A 24,747-nucleotide genomic window follows, 5' to 3' on the forward strand; every position below is an offset into this window, starting at 1 on the left:
CCAGCATATCACCTCCATTTGGATTCATTAATTACCGAAATACAAATACATATTGTACGACTAGTCGAACACAAGTTACCTATGATGGAGAAATGAAATTATGGATATATATTTTTTTTCAAAATTTGTTATTGCAAGCTAACAACAATTATAATGGTTGGTTTTGGGAATATTATGGCATGTTGAGCGTCATAGAGTCTTTTGAAGTTGAAACTATGCGTATGTACAATAGCATATATAGGTCAGAGTTGACGTCAGAGTCGTGGTAATAATAAGCTCCCAAATTGGAACTTTATCACCGGATGCACACGGAGGTCATGTCCAGGTCTGCATAACAGGTAAACACAATAAATGAAATTAGTTTTGTGTCATCCGCAGTTTGATTAAGGGATGAGGGAACTTAATTTATAAGGTTTGCAACTAGGGTAAGTGGAGAAAAGATAGACAGTAAGAGGTGACTCCACACTCTCAAAAGCTTCCAAATTGGGGTCCCATTACTGGACTGGATCCATGCTTAGGACCAACAATTATTTTGTGAATACATACAGAATATCTGTAGCTAACGAGACTGGAACCATGTTGAGAACCAGTTGGACACTGAAGATCCATCTATGAGCAAGGAATATACATACTCATTTATATGCAGTTATGGTAAGGAATATAAGATAAACGTGGAAGATACCATATATATATATATATATATATATATATATATTAAATGCAACGGAGACATTTTGCTTCTTTTTTTTTTTTAATTTTTGGATTTTCCGTATAATCTTTTTTGTGTCAAAATCATAAATATTAATAAACGTTCCATAGTTGTTCCTGTCACGAGCGCTTTCGATTCATCCACGAATCATCACCAGGTGTTGAAGTAAAAGTCTGAAGGGGCGAAAATGAGAATTAAAAGTGAAAACTAAAATATACAGTAAACGGCCATAAGTTAAAATATATAGAGTCGATGAAAAGTTGATTAATATATATATATATATATACACACACACACTTCTTTTTATTTCACATAAGCTTCTATATGTTGCTACACATTCAAGAGTATGTTTCGGTCAGCCAGTTACAAGTAACTAAAGACAGCTTCAGAGGATATTGCACAAGCAATATTACTTAGGCAATATCCCCTGAAGAGGTCTTTAGTTACTTTTAACTGGTTAACCAAAACATACTCATGAATGTGTAGCGACATATAGAAGCTTATGTAAAATAAAAAATATATCTTGCTCTACTTTGGTATTGAGCACTCTTGCATTAACCTTATTAAGCCTTTATTGGTTGCTTCACCTCTGGAAAATATTAACCTTAAATACACATACATACATCTATATATATACATGCACACACAAATATCATATACAAATATATACATACATGCATTATATATACATATATATATATATATATATATATATATATATAATTATTATAGTAAAAACATAATTATGACAGCCCATTTAAGAAATTGGTTTCTTATCGTTGAGCACTTTCAATTGAATTAAAGTCGGTCAATTTAGCTCTTATGCATAGATCATCGTATAACAATTAGATCACTGTTTGACTGACGCAATGAACATTTAAAATTAAAATGTTTAAATTCAACGTTATTTCACGCGGTTAATGGTGGCCGAATGGATACGGTCTTTGCTAATCGAGTCAGAGATGTCTCGTGTTGCCGAGTTCGAATCGTTCGACTGGTGTTAATCGTGAGACCCTGCACTGAAGATTCCCGAAAGGATGAAACACTAGTGTATGTAGGTATTTAATTATTATAAGAAAAAAAATAATTATATATATATATATATATATATATATATATATATATATATATATATATATATATATATACATATATATACATATATATATATAGAGAGAGAGAGACACAGACAGACAGACAGACAGAGCGAACACAAAAAATATCATATTCAAATATATACATACATGCATTATATATATAAATATAGACACACACACACACATATATATATATAGACACACACACACACATATATATATATTAAATATATATATATTTACACACACTCAAACACATTATATATATGCACGCATACTGCGATGTATATACATACATATATACATACTTACATACACAAATGTGATTAATTGAAAAGCTAATTTTTTATATCTTTTCTTTTTCCCTCTGGCAATTAGCTTCCGGTAAAGAGAAGTTTTTTTGTTAGAAAACGTTGTCATTATCTGATTACCTTTGATTAACACCTGGGATTGTATAAAAAAAAAAAAATAGGATTAAAAAAAAACTTATGAAAACTAATATAAACCGTGTTTAGGTTTTTCTAGCTTCTTCGAGAACACAGCATATTTTTTTTTATAAGTAAATGGTATTTTTATAAAATGGTAATTAATAAATAAAAGAATAACTTAGCTTTTTGACCACAGTAACAAATCTAAAACTATTCTTTTTTTGTTGCTTCCACAAAGGAAAAGACAGTATCTGTCAACAGCTCAATTAATTTTATCGATAAATTTGATTCTTCTCTGAATAAATACTCTGAACAAACTAAACATATATTTAAAAAAAATATATATATATATATATTAGGTTCTTTAATATCTAGAACTTGTAGTTTTCCCAATCATTGAATTAAATAGAGAATATCGAAAAAACTTAAAAACTGAATAGAATTTTTTTTTTCTTGAAATGTATTAGACATTTGAATCTCTGTAAAAAATTATCAACTTCTATTTTTATGACAAATGTCTAATTTCAAGAAAAAAAAATTCTATTCAGTTTTTAAGTTTTTCCATATTCTCTATTTGTTTGATATCAGCTTTTCTTTGTCCAAAAGTCAAACTTTATCTGATATTGCGCAAGCTCACTCTCCAGTCTCCACAATTCCACAGCTCAACTGTCTCCAAATTCCACTTTTTATGGTCTTGTTTAATCATTTGCTTTCAAGTTTTCCTTGGTCGATCAAACTTCCTACGATTCAAGACATTCATACTTCTGCAACTGTTTATCCAGGAGGGTGAATGCTCAACATGACCATACCAGTATAACTAATTCGTCCTTAGCCTAGCCGCCACATACAAATGTAGAGCTTTCAGCAAAACTTCTTAATGAGTTGGGTTTGGTCAGTTCCTCACCTTCTCTATAGTCTATATCTAGCTCCCTGTGATTTTTCGTTATTCCCTAAGCTCAAGGAAAATCTTAGAGGGTGTCATTATGAGACAATCGAGGAAATGAAAGAGACTGTGATGAGGGTCATTGACACGCTCACACAAGAGGACTTCCATGAAGCTTTCCAAAATTATTAGAACGATACAATAAGTGCATTACAGCTGGAGGAGATAACTTTTTCTTTTTTTTTTTACAAAGTCACCACTTATCAAGGCCCAGAGGCCACTCGAAGATAAAGGTTAACAAGCGTACAGTGGTCAATGGGACAATGTCGTAACAATTATTAGTAATGGAAATTTGGTAAATTGGATTACTTAAGTGGAACGGCTCATAAAGAACTTGTTTATATTGGACTTGGTGACGACCATATTGAAGTCAGCTAGAAAGCAGCCAAAAGAAGAGTTCCACAGGTGTGCAGTTCTAAGAAAGAAACTTTGTTCATGGAATCTACGATTAGGTTTAGGCACAGATAAACTTCAAAACTTCAAGTGGACTAGAGTTTCATATGTGTACTATCAATAAAAAAAAAGTCTGGAAACTTATTGAAGGCACCTCGTATGTATTGACGGTTTGAATCTAGAAGATTGTCACTCAGAACTGATTGATTAGCTTAGCACTTAATTCATTGCACCAGAAACCCATGTTGATTAAATAGAAGATTCAGTTAAAAATTCTGCACGGATTAACGAGTTTGACAAGAGGCATAGATCTAACAGAGGTCGGAGTTTACATCAGTTGATACGATGAGAGCAGTAGTCCAAATAATCCAGATTATCAATCCTCATCTAAAAAAATACTGAAACAAAAGGAAATTTGTTAGGAAAAAATAAATAGATAAAAAATAACAATGAAGAAACATTTTGGTGTCTGTAAAGTCTGTTCATTTTTATTTAAATTTATAAATACAATTATATATTTAAATTTATAAATACAATTATATATTTACATTTATAAATACAATTATATATTTAAATTTATTAATATAATTGTATATTTACATTTATAAATATAATTATATATTTTAATTTATAAATATAATTATATATTTACATTTATAAATATAATTATATATTTACATTTATAAATATAATTATATATTTACATTTATAAATATAATTATATATTTACATTTATAAATACAATTATATATTTACATTTATAAATACAATTATATATTTACATTTATAAATACAATTATATATTTACATTTATAAATACAATTATATATTTACATTTATAAATACAATTATATATTTACATTTATAAATACAATTATATATTTACATTTATAAATACAATTATATATTTGCATTTATAAATATAATTCGATATTAAAATTTATAAATATAATTGTATATTTCAATTTATTAATATAATTGTATATTTCAATTTATAAATATAATTATATATTTCAATTTATAGATATAATTATATATTTCAATTTATAGATATAATTATATATTTCAATTCATAAATACATGAAGTATTATGTTTGTGATAAAAAAATAAAATCCCCCAAAGTCAATTACTAAAATAATAATAATAATAATAATAATAATAATAATAATAATAAAAAGAAAATAGCAGCAACAAAAAGCGGCTTAATATATAACACACCATATTCTGTTTGTAATAAGTTTCAACTATTAAAAACATATGCATAGAGCCAAATTCAATATTGAAATGTTCATATCTTTGGTTCTATGGGGACAAAACTACATGAAAATTTACAGGCTTTTTGAAGATTATAATACTATTCTATAGTTAAAATTTTATGACAATTGGTAAAAAAGAACCTTTATTTTCAAACCAATAAAATATGTCCAAACTTGCCCACATTTGTATATATAGTGTCCTGGCAAGCTAGGGTTAGTTCTGCTGCTTTGAGATGAATTTTGCCTAGGGTGTTTTCTTTGCTTGGTTGCCAGGCCACTAACATATAACTACTTAATTTACTCACATAAAATTAATATACGAAAGTATAGATTTATGCGTAAACTTTAAGTATTTACTTCAAAAGTGCTCAATACGTAGGTAGAGCTAGTTAGTAAGTTATAAAATATATATGGCGATTAAGCTACATTGAATATTCGGCGTTTCATCCACTCTAGGACTTCTCAGGCTTATGTGCCTGAGGAGTCCTAGAGTGGATGAAAACGCTGAATAGTCAGTGTAGCTTAATCCCCATATATATATATATATATATATATATGTGTGTGTGTGTGTGTGTGTGTGTGTGTGTGTGTGTGTGCATGTAAACGCATGAAGCTATGTTAAATTGTGCAACTCAAATTTTTCATAGAGATTTGGTCCGATTTTCATGAATGCTTCCTTTAAATCATTTACGCCATAGTATGTCAAATGTCACTTTAGGGGGTATATATCAGCTTTTTGTATGGCTTATGGAGATCGGCCATAACAACAAACTCTTTTCCTGTATTGAATTGATATGCTTCAATTAATTGTTCAGGAATCATTGTCGAACTCGGGAATCTGCACGGAATTTCAAACAGAAGCTCTTATTTAATTTTTGGATTCTTCAGACTATTGTTTTCATCGAGTGTTATTTACACAGCACTTCGGCCGATGTAACCTCGGACCTTCTTCAGGTGCATCTTGCAGAACTTGTGTATTTTCACAGAATTTCAAACAGAACTATTCATTAAATTCACGGGCATAGCATGCTCTCATTCCATCAGCCATGACTGGGTAGGAGTTCCAAGTAATTCGCAACTGTATTTTTTGAGTGTCACTCCACGCTGAGGATTGAACCTTCAACATCCAAGAAAAGTTTAACTTTACGACTGAATTTTACTAAGTACTATATCCACTATGCCATGGGTCCTTGTAAATAATATGAATAACTTTCAACCTTTTTCAGGTACAGTTTTTTTTGTTTTTTTTTTTTTTAAACTTGAAAACCTTTTAGTCAAATCTTGGAAATATGTATGCAATTTCGAGTTAAAGAAAAGACTACCACTTAGAAGTGATTGTTAACCTGTGTTATTAACCATTAAGCCATGTGTCCATGTGAACAACTGTAGTAGGAATTTTGGCAACCATAAACCTATAATTGTTTGCATAAGTAATTGAAATAGACATGGTTTATCCCACACAGATATTTTATATTGAATAAATTTGTAGACTTGTGTATAATGTTTGTTTAGGATTGAGTGATAGCTTTTTACATGTGTAAACTGTTTTTTTTTTTTTTTACCCCCCCCCCTCCTTTTTTGTTAGGAAGATAAGTACACTTGAGAAAATGACTATCTTGGAACAGATTTCTAAATGAAAATAAAATAAAATGGCTCAACTTGCAAAATTATCTATAATATAAATCTCACCTGTCTGTTTAAATGTATGTATGTATGTATGTATGTATGTATGTATGTATGTATGTATGTATGTATGTATGTATGTATGTATGTATGTATGTTTGTTTGACAGAGGTGATGGATATTCATGAGATCGGTATCCTTTTGAAGCTCGACCCTTCGGACGACAAATATAGGGTGAAGGAATTAATGGTTTTTAAGGCAATTTTTTGATATTTTTCTTCCGAAGGATCGAGCTTCAAAACAATACCGATCTCGTGAATCCGTCGCCTCTGTCGGAAGTTTTCGGCAGACACACAAACATACATTTAAACAGACAGGTGAGGTTTATATTATAGATGTCCTTCAAGTAGTCTTTACTTCTTACAAAACTGTAAATAAAGCAAACCCCATTTTAAAGATCTATTCAAAAGATAATCAGCTTGTGTTCAAAAAGTGTGAGACGACGGAATCGGTTAGGATTTAAAATGTGGAGAAAATATGTTTGGATGGCGAAGCTATTGAGGTTGTTCAGATGTTTTGCTAAATACGTGATACCATTAAAGTAGAGTACGGTGCAAGTGTTAATGGAACTGCAAAAGTTAAGGTTTGGATCGAGTTATTTCACTGAACTTCTGCCATTACTTATCAGCAAAGCGTCACCACTGTCGAGGAGTTAATAAGGCATGTGGACGCAGTTTAATAATGTCTCAAAGTTAAATCTGTCCAGTAAGCATTGAGGATATGTATTACATGAAAGGAAATGATATGAGAATGATATGATGAATGAATGTGAGTCTTATAGACTGGTTTAAGTCTGGTGACCTCAGGGAAATATTAAAACTGAACAGTACAAGGAGATGTTTGCAGAACAGGAGACTTTGTTGATATGGTCACATTTAAAGAAGGGATGAGATTTCTTGTGCAGAACATTTAAGATAGCAGATTCAGTGGACAGGAGAAGGGCAAAGAAAAGATAGGAGGAAATAATAAAAATGGATTTGAGATAAAGAGGGATGAATAAAGACTTGGCCAGAGATAGGTTAGTTTGGAAATCAATTTCGAAAAGTCGTACAACGAATGTCAGCCTGTAAAAAGGGCATTAAACCAATTGTCAAATATAATTTTATAGGAAGGATAATTATTTATAATATTAGAATATATTTTGACCCAAGAAAACATTACTTGTAGAAGGAAATTTCACAGTGAAGTAGCCTTACTTTAAGAAAAACACTACTCCCAAAACATGTTACACTTTGAAAGCATAGGTAATCTTTATTTTTCTTAACATGATCAACCCTCAGCCACCGCCTACTAGTATCTATTTAGGAAGAAAATAAAAAGGAGAAATAAGTTTTTTTTTTTTTGTTGTTGTTGAAGAATAATCTTGAGGATCAACTAATAAATACTGTTACCTACTGTGAGCAATCAATTGATTGCATCGGGCCTATCTGGTCTCACACCTACCTAAAGTAAAGGCCAAAGTTGAAGAATAACTCAATCACCAGGATCCCATTCTAAGGCATCACGAGTTGGCATCCATGTCTTACAGGTGATCCATTTTCGGAGAGGGGGAGGTAAGGGTTACTCCTCTGCATAGGGTTGTATTCAATGAATTTTTGACCTCACCGGCAGGTTGGACAATAACCGGTGGTGTTCTCTGAGTGATAACAAGTCTCCCAGATTTCCAGTAGTTTCTACCTCTTTCAATCAATAATTGCAAAAATATTTGCCATTATTGCATCAGCTACTGAGTATTAATTTCTCAATGTCTGTGACCATTGGTCTTATCTGCGATTTGTGTGACAATAAGTCTCCTGGAAGTCCCAGTACACTCTGCACTTATTACTACTGCTGCATATGGCATTATTCACGTTGACACACCGGTTCCCATTAGATCATTGAAGTTAAGCAACGTTGAGCCTGGTCAGTACTAAAATGGGTGACCATTTGGGAATTCCAGGTGCTGTATGCGCTCTCTGCTTATCTCGGCATTGTTTCCAGACGTCTAACACTTCTCTTTGCCACTAGATTCAAGCAGTGCTGATTCAGGCGATTCAGGAGGTGTGGTTTGAGATTGTGCAACCGTTACCTCACAATTTCATGCACAGCTAACCTTAGAGGAGGTATCCATTGTCTCTTGAGACTGAATGGAGGCGACGCATACTACTGCTGCCGCTGATGATGATGAGGAGGAGGAGGAAGAGGTGGCATAAAAAGTAAATAAACTAATATCATCCTTGAAAGTGTCTCCCAAAAATAATTTATTCATTAGTATAAAGCAGATAAAATTGTCTCTCAATATATATATATATATATATATATATATATATATATATATAAAAAATTGTAAAAATATCATTTAAAAATAAGAAATACAAAAAGGGGGATACTTACTCAATTCGAAGGGAATTGAAAAAGTACATAAATAAAGAAATAAAATAAAATAAGGATGAACAAAGGGAAGTCCAAACGGCTTGTCCCCATTAAAATAGGGATTATGAATATATTCATAAATATATAACAAATATATTTTGGTGTCTGAAGAGTAGTTATTTTTGGAATATTTTAAAATAATCTGTTTAAATTTGCTGAAATGGTTATGAAACAATTGTAACACATAAGGAAATACACCATATGATGTTCTCATTTTATATTTTGTTGTCTTGATTTTGTGCAAATCTATATAATTATAAAACTCAAATGATCTTGTAACGATGTATGTAACCCACTTTCCAGTTTACGACATCTGGTTGCAGATGCGTGCATGACCTGCGCACTGAAATAGTAACGTTATTATTTTGAAATTATTATTTAACATGGGAAGAGTGGGGGTTAAAATAACTTAAACGTAATACAGAAATGAACGATGTAAAAAAAAAGCAGACAGTATTAACAATTGTTTATTTGGATAATTTAAACGCGAAAAAAAAAACCCAAAAGAACAATTGGGACGCTGAAATATTAACGTTATTATTTCGAAATTATTATTTAACATGGGAAGAGTGGGGTTTAAAATAACTTAAACGTAATACAGAAATGAACGATGTAAAAAACAAAAAAAAACAAACAAAAAAGCAGATATATCAAAATTTGAATTTATCTATAATAAGTATTATAGTATCTGTTCAGTGCACATTTACCTATAAGTATGGCCAACCACTTATAATTCAGTAACTGTAATTTTTTTTTTCAAAAATAATCAATTATAATAAACAGAACGACTCATAGAAATCTATCAATATTCTTTTTAATATACTTTCATAGAAATGTTTCTGTTATGTCAAAAAAAAAACACTATTTTCTTTACATCACAAGTGTCACGCTCATACATTAATTCCATAGCTAATATAACATACTGACCCAACGGGTCACGGGTAGTCTAGTATATATTGTAAGAAAACTAAGCTGAAAAATTTTTTGATTAAACACGTTTCTCAATTCCCAGAAATAAAAATTGGAAACAATTATTCTTCATAAAATGCCATCCAACTTTCGATTATTCTAATTAGAATGACGAGTTTCAGTGTCATCTCATAACAGAGTTTTGCATCAGTTAATATGCGTTTTAAACTAGAAACCTTAAGTCGTAATAGGCTTATTCCTCAGACAAGCTAATCTGCCTCGTGCAGTTCCAAATCCTATTTTATGAAAGATTTATTGCTGATTTATTCCTGACAAATGTATAGCATTCATAACTCTTCCATTGAAATCTTAAACACAAGAATATTAGTTCATTAATTTGAAAAAGACCAAGAAACAAAAGAGTGCTACTTTGGGCCTTTCATCTTTTGGTGTTTCGACAGAATTTGAACCAAATAAAAATGAATTTTGTCAAATCATATTTTTATGTGAATTGTATCGCCCATAATTTTAGTATATATTTCTTTATATACATTGCTATAGACATTATATTTTATTTACTTAATTTAAAATTTTAGATTTATCTATTTTCTATATATATAATTCCTTTAAGTCCTTATTTATTTTATATATATATATATATATATATATATATATATATATATATATTCTTTCGATACAATTCATTTAATTCTATGATTATATTTTATCTATTGATTTTTTTACTACTCTTATTATTATTACTACTACTACTACTACTACTACTACTAATAATAATAATAATAATAATAATAATAATAATAATAATAATATATAAAAGGTGATATCTGTCTGTCTGTCTGTCTCCATATTTTCAAACTATCTCCTTCGAAACTAAAAATCACAGAGTGGTACTAAGGACCCCAAATGATTTTTTTTTTTTTTTTTTTTTTTTTTTTACAAGCCGTTCTTTCATGGGTCTTTAGCTTTAAGTTTTAAGGGGGTCAAAAATGGGTCAAAATTGAAAAACATTGTTATACATTTTGTACATTCATCTTAGTTCATTTTTTGATCAGTTCATATGCGTGTCACGTTGATACAGTGGTAACGTCACCAGCTTTGAATGCTAGTTTCGGTTTTGATTCTAGCTGATGGCACCCAAATACTTTTGCTTTTACTTTGGAAATCAGGACTCTATACTAATATATACAAAATATGGACAAGCTAAAATATCGTATTTAAGCGTATTTAATGCCCAGACACCCCCCACCCCTGCTAAAAATAATAAGTACTTGCAAATTGAAGTCACAGAATCCTATGGGATATCGATATACAAGCAGATTAACCCATCCAAGCAAGACTGAATGTCATAATAGTTAACAAGGAGGAAAAGTCCTGTCAGATTGTAGATTTTGCTGTTCCAGCAGAACACAAGGAGACAGAGAAGCGGAGCAAATATACGGAACTGCGCAGAAAGCTCACAGGATTATGGAAGATGAAGAAAGTTGAGATAACATCAATTAGTAGCAGCGTTAGGAACAATCCCAAAAAAATTTTGAAAAAAGAAAAAAAAAAAAGAATGGGGGAAATTGGAGTCAGAGTGATTGCTGATAAGATACAAGGAATAACAATAATGAAAACAGCTGAAATATTAAGGAAAACCCTTGAATGCAGAAACTAACACACATGAGCTACAGATGTAAAACACAAAGAAACGCCACATGGAATCATGAAAACTGAAACTGTATAATTCATTTCGAACGTGCCACTGTCATATCAAAGAACCTACTGTTGATTTTTATGTGCCGAGCATTTTTACTTGTGCAGTGATAACGGCTTGTATTAGTCTAAAATGTAAAAGTCAAGTATCATGGTTCAATTGTTCTTTAAGCAAAATCATTTATTTCTGCCACATCAAAGAACCTACTGTTCATTTTATAATCTGGGCCTTTCTGCTTGTGTGGTAATAAAACTTATCAAATGCACGTGTTATGTTAGTCTGTGCAAGGTTTTATTTTGGTCAAAATCGCCTGTTGCTTCCTTCATCAGATTTTTTTGATTATCGATAGATATATATATCGAAGACATTCAAATACAAAACCTATCTAGGAACACAACCAGATACATAAAGTACATTTGTGTGAATTTTCATAAAAAATTGGCACGGCCGTTTTGGAGTCTATACGAAACGAACTCACACACAGACGAAGTTCCTTTTATATAATAGTAGAGAGATAAGATAAATTTTGTAATGCATTGAATTCGTGTGTGTGTGTGTGTGTGTGTGTGTGTGTGTGTGCGCGCGCACACACACACACACACACGAATAATTTTGTGTTTATTTTATTTTATTTATTTATTTATTTGGCTACCAACTCACATTTTTCAAGGACGGCTTGTGAGCAGCATACAAAATTGTTCCTCTCTGGTAAGCTTGCCTGTGCTGGTGAATGAGTTTAACGTTTCGCGTGGTTTGCACAGCACAGAGGTTTTGGTCAAGCTCATAACGAAGTGATACAAATGACTGCTGTAACACCATATAAACAACAAGCCTCGAGGTTTTCACTTTGTAGTTTTCTTTTCTATGGACTGACTAGCAGGCCGCCCGGCGTTGCCTGGTCATAAAATATATGCATAAATATTATATTTTAATTCATACAAAAACTGAGACATACGAGTCGTTTTTTTTCTAAACTGTTCACTTCTTGTAAGTAAAAAAAAATAAAAATAAAAACTCAGGTTAAGATTGAAACCAAAACCTAAAGACATTGAGTCAAGTAGAATAACCATTAGGCCAGCTTGACAGGATGTTTAAAATGTCTTCAAACCTACTTATTCTTAACGTAAGAAATCTGTCATGTGAACCATTCACGCGTGTACATTTGTGAAACAGTTGACAAACAAATTTTAAAAAATCTGATGACCCCCCCCCCACGTACCAATTTTTCACTTTTGACCCCTTAACACCCCTTTTTCTGGATGAAAACCGATTAAAAAGTTTTCCATATGTCTGAATAACTTATATACCAAATTTCAAGTTTGTAGATGAAAAATTTGTTGAGTATATAGGTTGAGAAGTATCCTCACACACACTTTTATAGATATATAGAGTCTACCCGACTAGAATAGCTGGACTCATACTTTTGCCAAAGATATCAAATTCACTAATACCTCGGGAAAACTGGCACAGCATCTTAACCAGGATTTGAACACTGCTGAGTTTGTAATCTACAATCTCACTGGTAAATCATATGTGACCTACTTCGTGTATGAAACGAAAAAAGAAAATAATGAAAGTCAAAAATGACAAAAAGATAGCAAAAAGTTTTTTTTTTTTTTAAATGGCTTTAAAAAAAAAAAAGAAAAAAAAAAAGGCAAAGTTAGTGAGGAATTTCAGCTGCAAGTTTTCCAATTCGTTCACTGATAACTGAACATTTTCTATGGATCTTTAAGCTCAACAGATGAACCAGATTTCTATGCATTTCTTTAGCATCAAGTGTCTGATACAAAGAACAAACATTCAAGCATTTTCAATATTGAAAACTACTTCGAGAAAAAAAAAAAAATGGCCGTCCATTTATTAGTACGGCTCAAAATGTTACGTCAATATTGAAAACTACTTCGAGAAAAAAAAAAATGGACGTCCATTTTTTAGTACGTCTCAAAATGTTACGTCAATATTGAAAACTACTTCGAGAAAAAAAAAAAAAAAAAAAAAAATGGCCCTCCATTTTTTAGTACGTCTCAAAATATTACGTCACAACAGAAACTCATCACATCGTTACAGCATTGATCACTTTACTCTTATTAAGCCTTATCCTCAAATTATCTTTGGGTCTTGATGACTCCCTTGTTTAAAAAGAAAAAAGGCTGTCCATTTATTTACATGGCTCAAAATGTCAATTATAACATACTAGCTCATAAAATACGCTTAAATATGATATTTTAATTTGTATATATTACAAGCGGGAGGGCGCCCGGCTTTGCCTGGACATAAAATATGCTTAAATATGATATTTTAATTTGACCAGATTTCATATATATTATTACAGAGTCGTGATTTCAAAAGAAGAAAGAAAAAAGTATTTGGTTGTCATCAGTTAGAATCGAAACCGAAAGCAAAACTGTAGCATTCAAAGCTGATGGCGTTACCACGGTACTAACGTGACACGGCTATGAACTGATTAAAAAATTTTTTTTTTTTTTTTTTTTACAAAGGAGTCACTATTTATCAAGGCCTAGAGGCCACTTGAGGATAAGTGTACAGTGGTCAATGGGACAATGATGTAGTAATTGTTAGTAGTGGAAGTTGGATTACTTAAAGGGAATAAAAAATTTAAAAAATTAAAATTAAAAAATAAAAAAATAAAAAAATTACAAATAAACAAAGATGAATGTATAAAATGTTTAACGATTTTTTCAATTTTGACCATTTTTGACCTTTAAAACCCATTTTAATCGGCTAAAGACCCATAAAAGAAAGGCTCATAAAAAATCCAATCATTTGAGGCCCTTGGCACTGCTCTGTGACTTTTAGTTTCGGAAGAGATAGAGTTTGAAAATATGGAGACAGACAGACAGACAAAGTAAGTTTTATAAATTAGATTTTAATAGCATTTTTTTTTGTAAATTTCTACTATATCTTTATCATTTATTGACAAATGCACAGTTGTTTTCTTTATTCTAATAAGAGATTCACCTGATTCAACAACAAACTCATATCTATAACAATTTGTGCCTCATGCAATATTATCATTGGAATCACAGTTTACAGAAACGTTGGAAGGTGCAGAAACGCTGAGCGCCTTAACCTTAATATAAAAAATCATAAAGAAAATACCTGTTTGCTAGCATTGATTTATTATTTAAAAATATATATATAAAAATATTGATCTCGACTTGAACCCCCAAAAAATAATAAAAAAGAAAAATCTCATACAAAAGTATAAAAAAAAAAGATTTTAGCTTGCTATCAGTTGCTTCTTGTTCAAAATATATTTATTCATGAAACTTGCCTTACAATGAGTGCTTTTTTTTTATTTTGATTTTCTAAAAGTTTCGTAAAAATTGCCTAATAATTATTCAAGACAATTGTTCTCATAGTTCAATAAATTTTCCATTAAAATTATTTCCATTCTTTAATTAATTTTTTCAACGAATTAGCTTTATACTAACAAAAATAACATTTTTTTTTATTGGAAAAATTGGCTAGCATTTGTGTGCAAAAAAAAAAAAAAAAAAAAAAATCATAAAACTTTAGTTTGGCACATTCCAGCATTTTCTGTCAACCACCCGTACGACTTGTATGCTAGGCTGGTTCTTACACTGCATAACGACCAATCAGTTTCTATTATTTACATTGTTACATTTGGACTATGTTCCTGATCAACATTTATATTTATTAACTGTGAAAAGTCCTTGGTTGCTTCATTTACTTGTGTATTTATCTGTATATATACAGCATAATCCTGTTGACACACTGGTTCCCACAGGATCACCAAAATTAAGCAATGTTGAACATGGTCAGTACTAAATGGGTGACCATTTTGGGACTTCTAGATGCTGTACGTGCTCTCCGCTTATCTCAGCATTGTTTCCAGTGCATCTTGGACTTCTCCTTGCCACTGGACTCAAACAGTGCCGATTCAGGAAAGGTGTGGTTGGGATTGCGCAACCCTTGCCTCGCAATTACATGTGCAGCTGCCCCCCTACCAGGGGTATCCTTTGTCTTGCGAGACTGAACGAAAGTATAGATTCATATACTCTTCATGACATGATTTCTTTTAAAATAATGAAATCTATGGTTTAATAATATCGAGACAAAATCGTTTTATTGTTCTACTTTTAGGATGTTAAAATAGGATGTTAATTAACATCCTAGAAGTAGAACAATAAACCATAGCTTTCATTATTTTAAAAGAAATCATACATAGTATACGTCATTATACGGAATAATCGTGTTGACAGACCGGTTCTCACCAGATCACCAAAGCTAAGCAACGTTGAGCCTGCCTAGTACCAGAAGGGTGACCATTTGAGAATTCTAGGCGCTGTATGTGCTCTCTGCTTATCTCGGCATTGTTTCCAGTCATCCTGAATCTCTTCTTGCCACTGGTATTTAACAATGTCGACCCAGGAGAGGTGTGGTTGGAGATTGCACAACTCAGGACACAAAAATTTCACGCGCAGGCACCGTTACAGTGGGTATCGATAGTCTGTCAATACTGAAGGAAGCCACTGTACATCATTATATATTATGCCTTTAGATTCTTCAAACAGAAATAAAACCTACATATATATATTTAAGTATAAGTACTTGTGTCTGTGAACTAGTGTTATATATGGAATGAGAAAGATCCTGCTATTTAGAGAAACAAAGTAAATAGGATCGAGAATAATATTTATTAGAGGAGAATGCTAGAATCGAACTCAGTGATCAGAAGTTAAAAATAATACATATTGCTATTTAGATGTGATTTTAGGAATGTGGAGAATTGTCCATTATATTAGAAATGAATATACAACTAGTTAGGCCAGTGAGGAAGAATCGGACAATGTAAATTAAGGAATGTCTTTGTGTTGCCAAAAACGTGTTGGAGACATATTTGATATGTAAAATGTAAAATCCACGTGAAAAAACATTCACATATTTGAGCATGTTCTGACGTCACAAAGAAAGATAGTTCAATATATTCAGTTAAGTAAGGGTTCGAAATCAGAGAGTCCAGTCAGAATCGGGAGAATTGGCAGTTGCAAGAAGAGAGAGAGAGCTAGCCTAAGCTCCTTTCGGGAGTGAAGCAGAGAGGGGAGAACAAAATGTGGGAATCTAACATGGTATCGAATACTTGATCATTCTCATCACAAGCTGGAATGTCATCATGTTGTTTGTAAGCCTTTGTCTTCGTCGTCATTTCAACCGTAAAAGAACATTATATAGAACATCCTTCTAAAAGTGTTCACTGTCTGTCCCCATCATCAATAATGAATTCCTTCACCGTGTTAAAATGAACTATCCACTACGTCATCTCTTCACATTCATGTCTCTCTTATTGATATGAAATCAACAAGTGATTGTTAGATCACCGTCGTCGCTGTATACGGCGTTATATAAATGTCTCATCTTCAGTTATAAATGTCGTCCCCGATATGTACAGCCCACTATGCAACAAATTGTATATTTATACAAAATAAGATATAATACTAATAATAGGAATAACATTAATAAAATTAATATTTAAATAAACAAAACTAAAGAGGCTCTAATAATACAAAAACACATAAGTAAATATTAATATATTCACAGTCCGATTATTTTCTGCTTGGCACCTGGCCTAATTTCGTATTTCTATTCAGTTTTTATGGCATACATTTGGTTTTTTTCTTTTTGAAAAAGAGACGTATAATCTCGAAATTATCAAGCAAATTCACCGCCTCAGCTTTATCAAACAGTAAGTTCATATTTACTGATTTATAGATTCGAATGATTTTCAAAAATACATAGACATACGAAGATCTATAATCTAAATACAACCTTCCCTTGTTTGATTGTTTTACTTCATATGTCACTTCAACATCTTTTACAGACTTTTGATACACATATAAAAGGGTAATCTAGTTTGCTTAAAGCATTGTTTGGTGTGTATATAAAAGGTAACTTTTAGGAGACAATACAATGCTAAGGTGTAACAGATAAATACGAACTAAAGCAATATAATATAATAAAAAATATATCATATTGATAAAAAGGTAAATGTAACCGTTTTAATTTTCTTCGGTTTGTGTTTATCTGCTACACGTCTGCATTTAATTGCTTTCTATAAATTACCATTATTTATTTATCTGTATATATTCTTCAATTTAGGTAAATAAAATTACCATAAGTTGCTACAATAAATCTATTGTTTCAGTCTTAAAAGACATCGTCAGGCGACAATATTCTTCTATTTTTATCCGAGGCCAGTTCTTTCCTGAAACGAAAAAAACTGGCCTCAGATAAGAGCAAAAATATATTGTTGTTTGATGATGTTTTTAAAGACTGAAACAATAGATTTATTGTTGCGGCTTATAAGTTTGTTTACCTAAATTGAATAAAATAATATCTTGCTCTTTTAAATTGAGCACTATCAACAACCTCGTTGAAATTCAGAGTATACATAAACAATAATTTTGCTAGATTCCTAAGTTTTTAATTTGATACATCTTAACAATTATCTTTGTTCAAAACAAAAACTTCACATTTACAAATCTGTTTCTTTCTTTCTTTCTTTCGTTCGTGTGTACATATAAGATAAAATAAGATAAGATAAAATAGAAGCTCTAAAACCCAATAACCCATCTGAACGTTTCACCAAACTGTTACAAGAGCTTTATCAAGAGTGAAGTTGAAAAAATGTCGAAAAAAAAACAAACAAACAAAAAAACAAAAAAAAAACGATACTCTTTTTTTTTACTTCACGAGTTTTGTAGGTTACCCAACATCAGCCGTCTTGCTCCAAGTCTGGTACAAGGCCAAGTTCTATTACATAACGCACTTTCAAAATGCATAGTAATATTCAGATTCCTTGTGGAAAGGGAGAGTCAACTCTTGAAAAAGTCTAAATCAGAAAATGCAAATAGACGAAATCATGAAATGGATAGGAGTGAGCAAAAACAAAAATATTCTTCATCTGCCGACTTAGCCGAATGCAGGGTGTCCAGGGGCGGGGCGATAGGGGGAGTGGGTGGTGTTGTCTCAATTTGGCACATCATTATCCACCCAAGAACAAAATAATTAGTACCAATAGTTGGGGCCAAACTTCCTTGAAGGAATCATAAATGAAATTCCAGAGGTGTGACTAGGGACAGAGAGAGATTGTAGTGAGGAAATCACTCATTACGTGCAAAGAAGAAAGATTTAAACATTTCGCTATCTTCACAGACAATTGCCGTTCAAAGCAGAAAAAAAAAAAGGAAACGTGGAAACAATTGTGGAAAGTATAAGACTCACTCTGACTTGAGTGACCTTAATGACATTTTCACAGAAGAAGGAAAAAGAAAAGAGAAAAGAGAAAGAGAAGAAAAAGGAGAAGTAAAAAAGAAAAAGAAATACGAGTGGAGGCAGAGTAGAAAATGGAGGAGGATGGGAAGAAAATGGAGGAAAAAGAAAAGACGGAGGAGAAAGAAAAGAAGACGTAAAAAAGAAGAGTAAAGAAGACGGGCGAAAAAGAGAAGACGGGGGGGGGAGAAGACGGGGGAGAAAGAGAAGACGGGGGGGGGAGAAAGAGAAGACGGATGAGGGAGAGAAGAAGATGGAGAAGAAATAGAAGAAGACGGAGGAGAAAGAGAAGAAGACGAAGAAGAAAGAGAAGAAGATGGAGAAAGAAAGGATGGAGTAGAAGTGAAGAAGTGGAAGGAGAAGTAGAAGAAAAAGAAAGAAAGGTGAAAAAGAAAAAGGAGGAGGAGAAGGAGGTGAATGAGAAGAAGAAGAAAAAAAAGAAAAAAGAAGATGTTAATAGCGGAGAGATTGAAGCAGATAAGAATCAACAAAATTAACCCGCGTGAACGATTGGTCCTTTTGTCTTTCAAGTCTATAGAACAGCATTTCGTGAGAAGATTAAAGAAAAGTATCAATTAAGATGGGATAACAGTTAAACAACAACAGCAGCTCAACCAAAGAAGATGCATTCTTCTCAAGATATTCAGCAAAGAGAGTGTCGCACTCAGCGCGCTCACTTAATCACCCCCCCCCCCGGCTCATTTTCAAAGAAAAGTGCTTATCAACAGATTGAAGATTCAAGACAATTACATAAAAGTATATTGGATAGCACCACTTAGTAGGTCACCAGAAATTCGTTTCACCTATTCCCTCTTCGTCTCCCTTCAATCCTTTATCCTGTTATTTCCCCTGGCAATTATGTTTCCTTATTCATTTCAGTCATTTTAGATATGAAAAACGTATTTTTTTTTCACTATTAGCTTTAAACTCATAGCGTTTGTGCTCTACCCACCCTCTCGACGTACACAACCCCTCGACTAATTTGACAAGCAGCAAACTTTCACTCTTCACTGTTTGGGGCCCTAGATGCTGGAAAACATACTTTAATAGTTTCTTATCTGCTATGCTTTGGAATTTCCTCCCTGTTTCCTGCTCATCTGACTGTACTAACTTGCAAAAGTAATGTGAACAAACATCTTGCTACTCAATTCCGCATAGTCCACTGTTAGACACAATCTCAAATAGTTGCCTCTTACTTTTTAAGTGGCTATACGCTAGGTGTATCAGAATTTTTGACACCTCTAACACGAAACTGCGAATAAAATATAAAAATCTCGTAATTTCTCTGTGGGTTATTTATTTTCTTTATGGATTATACTTCCAAAATTAACCATTAAAGTTGTTTTAAAAGTAATAGAAATTTTTTTTTTTTTAAACAGTAATGAATTTTCCGAACTCAACATTTTTCAATTTTTAAACTTTAAAAATCTATCAAAATTTTTCTATTGATTCTATTTTTACGATATTTTCAGGGTCAATGTGAAATTTTATGTTCTTTCCAATAAACCGATTATAATATTTTAGACAAACGTTTTTTTTAAATTCACGCCCCCCCCCATTTTCAAGTTTCTATTAATAAGTAAATAATTAATTTACTCACCGAAAAGTAAATAATTAATTTACTCACAAATTGAAGAGAAAAGGTCAATAAATAATATATCCAAATTTAAAACAAAAACAAACGTAGTGTTTTTTAGAATTTTACCTGTAAAGTTTGAAGTTTAAAACCTTTTTTTTTAACCACGTTATTTGTTTTTTTTTTAAGAAGATAAGTGTAGTTTATTGAGGAAAGTGCGAACAAACGAACGGGAGTGAATTATTAGGTTCAATTCCTCCTTTGGGGAGGGTGGGGCATGAAAATTTTTTTTTTTTAAATCGGTTGATTAAAACGACTTGATTCAAGAATCTTAAGTAGGTCGACTGTGAAGCGTTGAGGGGAATGAGAATCCAGCCAGGATCAGCACGGACAAGCAAAAATTCAGTGACAAGGATGACAATAGATCCCCACCCTTCTCCAATTTTTGAGTGGCCTAGTGCCTATTGTTTTTTTTTTGTTTTTTTTTTTGTGAACTTTTTGGCCAATAAAAAATATATACCTAAAAAAAATGTGACCTACAAAAATGAGAGGTTCAGAACAAGAAACCAAAATTGAACGTTCATAGGAATCAAAGAAAACGTATCGATACAACGTTTATAGTAAGCAGAGTTGATATGGCATGTGATTACTATAAACAGTAAACTTTCTAAGAAGTATGGAGTGATTTGCTTGATTACAATTGACAGCCTGGAGAATGGATGTTTCTCCACTGACGCTGACTTATACACTCGAAAGGACCTATGGAATAAATACCATCCAAAGTTGAAAAAAAAAAAAAAAAAAAAAAAGAAAAAAAAAAGAAAAAGGAAAGAAAAACAAACCATTCAGTTAAATAAAACAATATTTATTTATTTATCTGCTCATAACGACTATACATTCCTGCATTTTAAGCGTTCAAAAACAACTTGTAAACTTTCTATTACTTAACACACACACACACACACACACACAACCGGCGCCTTCTATTATATCGGACATTTAAACCTTGTACTTAACCAACATCTGAAGGAAAACCTGCCAAGCATTACCACCGCCATGGTACGTTAAAAAAAACTGTATTTCCTGATGAAGATTCTGTTATGAATCGAAATACTGAATTTAATTTTAATAAATAAATATAAAATTATTGAAAGAGATTCTGCGCGTGTTTGGTCTTTAAACCGTTAAAATTTTGAATTTTGTTCCAGATTTTTTCTAAGCTGTTATAATCATATGGATGAATAAGAGAAAAAAAAAAGTGAGGATAATTAAATCTTCTGGATGTAACAAAATAGAAATTTGCATATATAAACATTTTCTCGCAACAGCTGTAAACTACAGAAACTGACATAAAAATGTATTTATTTTATTCATTCTAATTGAAGGCATCTCTTATTCTCATCAAGAATTTTAACAGAAAATAGGAAATATTTTTTAATTACATATTGCAATTAAAAATATTAAAACAAGATCTAAATTACAATTTTAATTTCGCACTTGAAACCGATTATTTCGAATAGAATGTCAACAAAGTAAATGCTTAGATTGACGTGCTTAAAATTAAACTTTTATATTAAAACATTTTTTCTCCTAATTCATTATGTTAATAATATACTAGAAGTTGTACCCGACGTTGCCCAGTATTAAACGTAACATTAAATTCCTTTAAAAGAAAATGAAGTAAAAATAAATAAATAAATAAAATAAGAAAAGAAACTGAGATTTGCATGCGAGTATTTTTTTTTAACAATTCACTTCTTGTAAATAAAAAAAAAGAAAAAATACTCAATCTGAGATCGAAACCAAAGCCTAAAGCCAGTGAATCAAGTACGATAACCATTAAACCAGCTTGCTACGTCTTAAAAAGCTTTTCCAAACCTCGTGAAACAGTTGACAAACAGATAAAAATCCGATGACCCCCCCCCACTTCATCCAAATATCAATTTTCCAACTTTTTACCTTTTAGCAGCCTTTTTTTCCCCAGATGAAAACCGATTAAAAAGTTTTCCACGTCTGAATAACCTATATACCAAATTTCAAGTCTGTAAATCAAAAACTCATTGAGTATATAGATTGAGAAGTATCCCCATACACAAATTCTCTCTCACACATTACACACACACACACACACACACACACACACACACACACACACACACACACACTAGCAAGCCACTCAGCATTGCCCGGCCATTAAATAGGCTTAAATATGATAGTTTAATTTTTGCAGATTTCATTTATTATTATAGAGCTAATTCTGTATTTATTATTATATTGTACCCAATATATATTGTACTGATTTCAAAAGTAAAAAAACAAAAAAAAACAATAAAAAAACCTTCAGTGCCATCAATTGAAAACAAAATCAAAATATTCACCGTCCCAGCCTTCATCGTTATCATCTGAACTATCGCCAGATACATAAAAAAAAAAAGCTGAAAATTAAGCGACTTCAAATTAAAAATCTATGTACGCATGCTCAGAACTTAGTCAATTTAATTCTGCCAAGATCAAGTGTTTATTTCAATTTTTGAACCCTTATTTTTACAGACTAAAAACCAAATCGAAAGTGTTCTCGAGGTTCAAATATATCAAGTTTCAATTCTGTAAACCAAATATTCAGAGAGGAGTTTGGTAGAAACGTTTCGTACACATACACGGTCACTTATATATATATATATGATGAAAATAATGGAAATAGTATTCCGACAAAATAGAGAAAATAAAAAGGAACAAACCGTATTATGTGTTCATCAACGTTTCGTCTTTATTTCGAAATAAAGACGAAACGTTGATGAACACATAATACGGTTTGTTCCTTTTTATTTTCTCTCTCTCTCTCTCTCTCTATATATATATATATATATATATATATATATATATATATATATATATATATATATATTATTCATAAAGTTTAGATTAGTCGTCAGTACCGTCGGTTTCAAACCTGATAATAGGAAACCGTTTTAGATTCCCATACCAAGCTCTCTTCATCCGATACTCATCTTTTTATAACCGGAAGTGGAAACATACATACATACATTACAAGATTTCGTACAAATCTCGTTTTTTTTTAACAACCTTAAATTTCAAATGATAAATTTTTTTTTTTTAATTGTTCGTTTAATATTTGAGCGCTACAGAAATCAAAAGAAACAGAAAAGGAAGAAGAAACAGCAAAGGAGGAGAAGAACTTATATATACTTAAATGTTTCTATTACTTACTATTTTAATATATGTGAACTATTTATTGCGTCACCTATGAAGCAATAGTTTATTAAATTCAGACTATTTAAAAGAAATGTCTGTGTGCTAGAACGTTTTCATCTTAAATTTTATGCGATTATGCAGAATGTAAAAACTATGCATAAAAAGAATGATGTATAATAGTTGAATAAAACTACTCATCTAATAAGAAACCATAAAAAATGAATAATTAATTAATGAACACTTGTTTTTGAAAGGAATATGTAAATTACTTAATCTTCATGAAGTCGCTTGCATATCCATGATCGAGTATGTTTTAAGTTCGTTTAAATCATTCTTAAAATAGGAAAAATTAGGCTTTTAATATCAATGTCAGAGTGAGAAAAAAAAAAAAAAAAAAAACTCAGCTTACAGATGAGTTGGCTCGCCATCACCATTGTTTAAGGAAATGTTTTGAGTTCGCTATCGGCCTGACAAACCAACAGAACATTCAATGAAACTTCTTCATGTTCCGGGTAGCATTTACGTTTGGTAACCAAAAAAAGATTATTTAGAAAAGGATGGCAACCAAGCCAATGTTTACAATCAGGGGTGCGAATAGCCAATAGGAAAGAAAACTAAACTCAAATCAAGACTAATTTCATAACCTGGTGCCCCCCCCCCCGTGCGTGTTTGTGTTGAAAGGGTAGCACAGAAAAACAATATTTTTTTCCTCAACAACTCCAATTCAATTAGGTATAAGAGAGGTGGGTTGGTGGTAAAGAAACAGGAAGTCATTCTTCGTTGAAACAAAAGTCATTGAACTCCCCCATCCTCTTCATGAATTGTTTCAAGCGGTAGTTTGGATGGAAAAATTAACATTTTCAGTAATCAGAAAAAAAAAAACATAAAAGAGAAGAAATCAACCTTCTTTTAATTAAACAAAAACAAACAAAGAAAATGTAAATTAAAAAAAAAAAAAAAAAAACGCTCAGTGCTCTCATATATGAGACCAAATGCCTCTGATAAGTATCGAAAATCCAGAAAATTTGATTAAAGGAACAGTCCGATTTTTATCAAAATTAACACCCTTATACAGCCTAACATCACAAGCGCATTT

At 31.6% G+C, this 24,747-nt stretch overlaps 1 protein-coding gene and 1 pseudogene across 7 annotated transcripts in view; one reads left to right on the forward strand and one right to left on the reverse strand.

Moving 5' to 3' along the window:
* Positions 1-24,747, reverse strand: part of LOC145241334 (dystrophin-like) — a 1,936,823-nt gene that overhangs the window by 1,210,694 nt on the left and 701,382 nt on the right. The window lies entirely within an intron of this gene.
* On the forward strand, positions 8,343-8,461 carry LOC145241744 (5S ribosomal RNA; annotated as a pseudogene).

Source organism: Euprymna scolopes, chromosome 20 (genome assembly GCF_053919585.1).
Source record: "Euprymna scolopes isolate OS-2025 chromosome 20, ASM5391958v1, whole genome shotgun sequence".
Taxonomy (NCBI): domain Eukaryota; kingdom Metazoa; phylum Mollusca; class Cephalopoda; order Sepiida; family Sepiolidae; genus Euprymna; species Euprymna scolopes.